At 47.2% G+C, this 6,000-nt stretch overlaps 1 protein-coding gene across 4 annotated transcripts in view; it reads left to right on the top strand.

Annotated features, from left to right (window-relative positions):
* Positions 1 to 1,192: 1,192 nt before the first annotated feature.
* GOLM1 (golgi membrane protein 1) overlaps positions 1,193 to 6,000 on the top strand; it is a 55,188-nt gene continuing 50,380 nt past the window's right edge. For 2 of the 4 annotated variants that reach the window (XM_067744774.1, XM_067744771.1), the window contains exon 1: positions 1,647 to 1,787. The gene's annotated coding sequence lies outside the window, so the exon portion shown is untranslated. Of the gene's footprint in view, positions 1,214 to 1,646; positions 1,788 to 3,494; positions 3,636 to 6,000 lie in introns of those variants that run through there. The other 2 variants (XM_067744773.1, XM_067744772.1) reach the window with 2 other exon arrangements.

Here is a 6,000-nt window from a genome sequence, read left to right as displayed (position 1 = left end):
AAAAATTCCAAATTTTGTCATAAAGATTCTTATGAAACTTGGAAAGGACTGATTCCCCCCTGAATAAAGATGTAGTTAACTCAGCCAGCTTCCCTAGTACCTAGACATATGGACCTCTTCTATAAAGTGTTTAAGAATCACTGGCTTAGTCACTGACTAATTAGCTGTTGATAAATCACAGACACTAATGGGAACATACTTAGAGGCAAATGAGGTGGAAGTTACGGTCCACAGTCTAAGAAGGCAAAACATTGCTACGAGAGCCAAAAGGAGCAATAAGGGAAGTTACTGTGTCTGAAGGTGGGGAGAAGGTCAGAGCCAAGGGATACAAGTCAAGTCTATGGAAAAGCCAGGGCTGACAGCCAACACACGCTCAGCTTTTGAACACTTAGTCTGACCAGGTGGCAGTCTAACAATGGGTAATGAAAACATCTTTTTGGAATATACTCGAATATCACTCTAAAGGGGTCATTATTGTCAGCTCATGAAGATACTTTTCCTGCAGTTAACGAGATCCATGCTCAGGTGGTAGTAAGACATCTTGGTCACCTGTTTGAAGGGGAGTCTGTTCTGGTTGAAAACAGTTTTGGCTGTGAGCGTTCCCTCAGGAGTTTGCGTGTGTTTCTGCTTGTTTTTTGGTGTTGGGGTTTGGGAGGGGCGAGCCAAGGGACTCTTTCCCCAGACACCAGAGCCAGGTAGGTTTAAAAAGAGATGGTTCTAGGAAAACTGTTCTCAATCCTGGCCACATGTTACAACTATCTGGGAAGCTTTAAAACAAAAATACCAATGTTCGGGCTCAGAACTCCAGAGGTGGGACCGTGGTCTCTGAATACTCTAAAAGCTCCCAGAGAATTCCAATGTCTGGCCGATGCCGTCACGGTTAAGAACCACTGCTTTACAATTTCCTAGTATGGTTATCCTATAGGTTGCTAGTTTTGTGGCATCTTCTCAGGCAGGTGTGGCTCATCAGTGCTTCTCAAACTTCCATGTGCCCGAAGGCCACCTGGGCGCTGTTTAAAATTCAAATTCCCAAGCCCCATCCTTAGAAAGTCCTAGAGAATCCCGCTTGCGCAACGCCCAGGAATCTTCGTTTTCTGTTGCACGCCGTCCCACGGTCGCAACCCGACAAATTAGCGGTGAGAGATTAACAGCTGTGGGGAGATTACGACCAACTGCGAAGGGCTGGTGGAAGAAAAAGGACTACTGAGGAGACGTGTGTGTGACCAGGAGTGTGGCGCTGGGTGTGGTCAGCTCTGGGTTCCGGAAAATTCCCTCGGGGCGGGGGCGGGGGTGCTGGGGGGCGTGTCTCCCCGGGGCCCGTCTCCCCGGACCCCTTATCTCCGCCGCCGCGTCCCACCTTTACGCGCCTCCTCCGAAAGCCTCTGGACCGCTCTGCTCGGCTCTCTGAGCCTCGACCAGAAGGCGCGCCGGGAGCCGCAGTGGGGAGGGGAGGGGCTGCTGGCGGAGGGGAGGGGGCGCGACGGGGGCTTCCCGGCTCCAGTCGCAGGTCGGCCGCGGGCCAGGGCGCGCGCGCTGTGGGGCCGGGTGTCCGGGCGCGGCCACGGCCTCGCCTCCTCGCGCTCGCGAGGCCGCCTCCTCACCGCGCCGCCGGCGCTGCCCGGGGGCGGGGACTCGCAGCTGCGGAGGCCGGAGACGCGGCGGCGTTGGAGGCTGCGCGGGGCGCGGAGCGGGCGGGAGCGTGAGGCCGGCGGCGGTGGGAGAGCGGCCCGGGCGGCCTGGGAGCCGGGCCTCGCAGCACCGAGTGGCCACCGGAGCCGCTGCAGGAGGTGAGTGGGCGGCGCGCGTGCTCGGCGCGCCCTTCGGCCGCACTGGCCGCCTTGCTTCTCCTTGTCCCTCCTCGGCCCCGGGCCCGCGCCCAGAGACCCCGCGCCGGGTCCCGGAAACACCCCCCGGCTTGTGCCCGGGCCTCAGCCTTTTACCGGAGTCGGCTCGGGGCCGGCCCCGCGCCTCCCCGCGCCGGAGCCTCCTTCCCGGGGCCGCCCTGACCCGCCGGGTTCCGTCTCCCGGCTTGGGCTCCCCTGCGGAGGCTGGTCTGGGGCGATGCGGGGCCTTTCTTTTTGTTGTTAGCTGTGTCACGCGCGTCGGCATCCAAAGTCAAAAGCGAGCATTCTCCAAAGTCGCGCTAGTGCCTGCCGTGCGGGCGTGATTGGCACGCGGGGAGGGCGGGCTGGCCGCGCCGCTCATCTCTTCCCCCTCAGCCCCGCGCGCGCTCGGGCCGCCGCGGTGCCCAAGTTGGCAGCGGTCGCGTCCTGGCAGGTGACCGGGAGCTTGACGCCGGGTTCTCGTTCTGCGAGCCGCCAGAGCTCCTCTGAAGCCCGTCTCAGGGATGCTCCGGGTTCCCTCCTGTACCAGTATTTCCCATCTTTGGCGGCGTGGAGGATCCACAGAACTTTTGTTCTGCTGTAGGAATAGTCTCCTGGGTTTCCATACTCTTTATATGTCACACCCTATTTAGTATTCTTAATGATTGTTTTTTGGTAAAACAAAACAGGCAAAATGCCTATTTTGATGAGTGTTCTTTTTAGCGGAATTTAAGAATCATTGTATTCGGCAAGTAATGGTGCTTAAGATATCCCGTTTACAAATTTGCAAAACCAGACTCGTATGGCTTTCACGGTTTTGAGATTTCTTTTGTCTGGTTTGTGGTCTTCAAGGCCCAGTTGCCCTAAATTAGGCAAATATGGAGGGACATTCCTAGGAGCAGAGTAAGATGTCCAGTAGCCTGCTTAAATATTTAACAGCTCTAGAGTGACTCTGTTTGACTCATGGCCATGAGATTGACTCAAATTTGGCAGTTTTAGTATTTCTGAATTTTTTGTAGCGTGAGACATGAGAAGTGGAATCTCTTGTTGGTCCTTGTGGGTCTCCTAGGGCATCCCTAGCTCCTTCTACTTGTGTTAGAGAAGATTAAGCCAAGCTCATGCTATCGTGAAGAATAGTTTTACTTTATTTGTAAATAGAAACCAGTAACTTGCTAAGGCTTGCTGTTCTTAGGTCAGAATTCAAGTTTTAAGGGGCCAGTGGTGAAAACACTGAGTTCATAGGATGTTTAAAGAAAACAGGTTAACTCTTCAAGACATATTTTGTTCTCCTGTGAAGATACCACTTTTTGTTTTGTTTTTTTTTTTTTGTTTTTTGGTTTTTCTCAAAAATGAAAGACCAACGATGAGAGAGGAAGGGATGCTGGTGGGGGGGGGGGTGTCAGATTTTGGGGACGTTGCCATTAGGAGCTAAGGATGCCGTCTGCTTTCTAATTGCTGGCCCTAGGTCCAGTTATTGATGGGGGAATGAAAAGATTTTGCATTTATATAGTTTTTTTGAGGGGTGCGGCTGAAACAGCAGTGAGGATGGTTGACCATGTTAGGCCCAGGGCTACCTTCAGTCCATTTATGTGGCCACCTTCCCAGCAGGGAGGGAACTGCTGACTGTGCTGAAGATCCTGTGAATGTTGCAAGCTGGCTTTCTGCATCTGAAGCACAAAGGATAGCCAGGCAGAGCCTGGGGAAACTGCCTCTGCCGGGAAGAGTTAGAAGGTGGCCTGTCGCTTCAAGCCAGCTGTGCTGCGTGGGGAACAGGATCCCATCACGGGCGGTTTAGTGAAAGGGAGCTTGAAGGTAGTGTGGTTCCTGAAGACCAGCCCTGCTTCTAAACAGGCTTGGGGTGGCCGGGAGAGGGGGAGGCAGGAACAGGGATGAGGCCCTGTGCCTGGGGCTTTAATTCAGTTGTATTATTGTTGTTTTTATTTTTCTTTAGAAAAAAATAAGGTGCCTTAGAAAAAGATTAATTTCTTTTTTAATGACCTGGGGAATGGGAAGTAACATCTGTAATTGGGATAAGGAAAAAAAGCACTTTTTTTTTGTTTAAAAAAAAAAACTTGGTTAAAATTATTTTCTAAAAATTCACAGGAGTAAAAGGAACGGTCTTGATATGCTCTTGGCGTTCGCCTTAACAAAGTGTGAATGGGATTTCACTTGCTCCCCCAAGATGGTCCTAAATTGTGGTTATTTTCTTTTCTAGACTTTTTCAAGTTACTGATGAAATTACACTGAAAGAGAGACTTGGCTTGAAGTTTAAGGATTATTTCCAAAATTCCCAGAGAGACTACTTTGCTTCACAAAGAAATTTCCCCCATTTTCAGGAAAAAAATGCATACCTTCTCAGATTTTTACAACATTTTGATCTTATTTTCCTTCAAGGCTGCATTAATAGAACTTCCTCTAACTAAGGTTTTGAACATTAATTAGTGCCTGACAGGAAAAATATATATGTAAAAATACTATATAATATGCTTATAGTGATGTATATTGTAGTTTGCTGTGGTTTCCAAGCTTTTTTGCTCATTCTTGTTAGTAAAAAAATTTTAACACCTAAAACGAATACAGTGTAATATGTCAATTATATCTCAATTAAGACCAATTTTTAGCACTCCTCTTATGTGTGTTTGTTACTTAATTATAAATTATATACATGTGCTGCCGTCATCGTTTTCTTGTATCTCAAGGTTCAGTGTACACTTAGGGATGGATTCACTGTTAATCACAGTGGAGGTAAAACCCTTTTTCATATACTCCTTGAATTTTGAGTATTTTTGGCCTGGTTCTTGTCAGATCTGAGTACATCATCATTGTTTTTACTTTGTGATGTGGCTCAGGTGAAGCTGACTCAGGGCGGGAAGTGTGTTCCCAGTCTTGGGCTAGTGTTCACCTCTGCTTGCGTTTATTAGTGTAGCTTTAATTTGTGCTTTCGGTAGGAATCTTAAAGCTATTCATATCCTCTGTGGGGTTTAGTTTAGTTATAATTTGTCCATCTACCTCACTGTGCGCTTGCCAAAGTCAAAGGAGTGCTTCAGGCATCTCAGAGGGCTGGTGACAGGTGACCCTCGACAGAGGGTCTTTGTGAGGTTGCAGTCAGTCAGTTCCTGCTTTTATTAGCACTATTAGTATTTCATGGTAGTATAATTAGTACGGTGTAACATAGTGTAAAATAATTAGTATATACATAATATATTTAACTTGTTATATGTAATATTTATATTGCTAAAACATAGTTGCTATTCTACTTTTTGGATAAAAATAAATGTAACTTCTAGGATTTTTTCCCCAGCCAGGTGGAGCATCTTTTATACCTTCTGGGATGCATGCACCCTGCTGGTAGACAGTTGGTTCTCTCACTTTAGCCACACTCTCAATACCACAGCAGTTCCTTTCAGTTAAGTATTTACTTGGTGGCAAGTAAATGCCCTCATTTAATTTTCACACCAGCCTTAGAAGACAGACTCCAAGGTTATCCCTTTACAGATGAGCCCAGGAGGTTGGGAGGAGAAGAGGAACTGCCCCGTCAGCAAGTCAGAAATGGGTCCTCACGCTGCCCTGCATCTCCTCTCAGTTACCTGCCCAGGCTCAAGACAGGGACCTGGGTCTTCTTAGTGTCCCTGGTGGTGGGGTCCAGCACAGAAGGGAGCCTTGGAATGTATTTGAGTGAGTTCAGTGTATTTCTCTACTTCGTAATACATATATATGTTGTCATTGTTTTGTTTTAGAAGAAGCTGTAAAATACTGTGATTTAATCTGGGAATGCTACAAATACAGCTTCAAAACTTGCTAATGTTACCATTATATGTCTTCCTAACATCTCAATTTTTTATTGTTACTGTTTGGCTTTTGTATTAAAGATACGCTCATTGAGGGGAAAAAAAAAGGTATAAAGCAAAAAAATGAAAGCTTCATTCCTCTATACATTCTGCTCCCTTACTACAACTTGTATATATCCTTCCTTATAAACATTTGCTATACATCTTCTATGGTAGAAAAATATATTGATTTATTGAGTTTATTTTTAAAATTTTTTCAACAAAAGTAGGATATGATAATTACTATTTTGTAACTTTTTTCATGTAACAGTTTGTATTTTGATCATCTGTTGCTCTGTAACAAATCATCTCCAAGCTTAAAACCATCATTTTATTATTGCTCCTGATTC

The sequence above is a fragment of the Pseudorca crassidens genome, chromosome 7 (genome assembly GCF_039906515.1).
Source record: "Pseudorca crassidens isolate mPseCra1 chromosome 7, mPseCra1.hap1, whole genome shotgun sequence".
NCBI classification, from domain to species: Eukaryota; Metazoa; Chordata; class Mammalia; order Artiodactyla; family Delphinidae; genus Pseudorca; species Pseudorca crassidens.
Note: the sequence above shows the minus strand (reverse complement) of the source record. Positions and strands in the feature narration are given on the sequence as shown.